The following is a 370-nucleotide window of genomic DNA, read 5'->3' as shown; positions in this document are numbered from 1 at the left end:
AAGGGCAGGTAAGAGGGGAGGGAGCAGTGCCCACAGCGTTCCTGAGAAGGCCCAGCTGGGAGATTTTGGAAATGGCTCCATAGAGCCTGTGCAGATGCTGTGGGAACTGGGGACACAAGAGGGGTGAAGCAAAACTCAGAGATGGAATCTGTGATGCAAGAGAGCCTTTATTACAAGTTCAGAGGAAGAGGATGGAGGTGGCAGAAGGACAGCCCCTGGCCAGAGGCTGTCCCCATCTCCCTGCAGAGGTCAGAGGGAAAAGAGCAGGCAGTCAGCACTGGGCTGCATCATCACAGAGCAGTGAGTCCTGAAGCAAAGATGGAGCAGAGCAAGAAAGTGCTGGTCTCCATGCAAGTATGAGGTGTCCAAG

Source organism: Meleagris gallopavo, unplaced genomic scaffold, assembly GCF_000146605.3.
Source record: "Meleagris gallopavo isolate NT-WF06-2002-E0010 breed Aviagen turkey brand Nicholas breeding stock unplaced genomic scaffold, Turkey_5.1 ChrUn_random_7180001828943, whole genome shotgun sequence".
NCBI classification, from domain to species: Eukaryota; Metazoa; Chordata; class Aves; order Galliformes; family Phasianidae; genus Meleagris; species Meleagris gallopavo.
The sequence above is the reverse complement of the archived record's forward strand: the minus strand, read 5'-3'. Positions refer to the sequence as shown.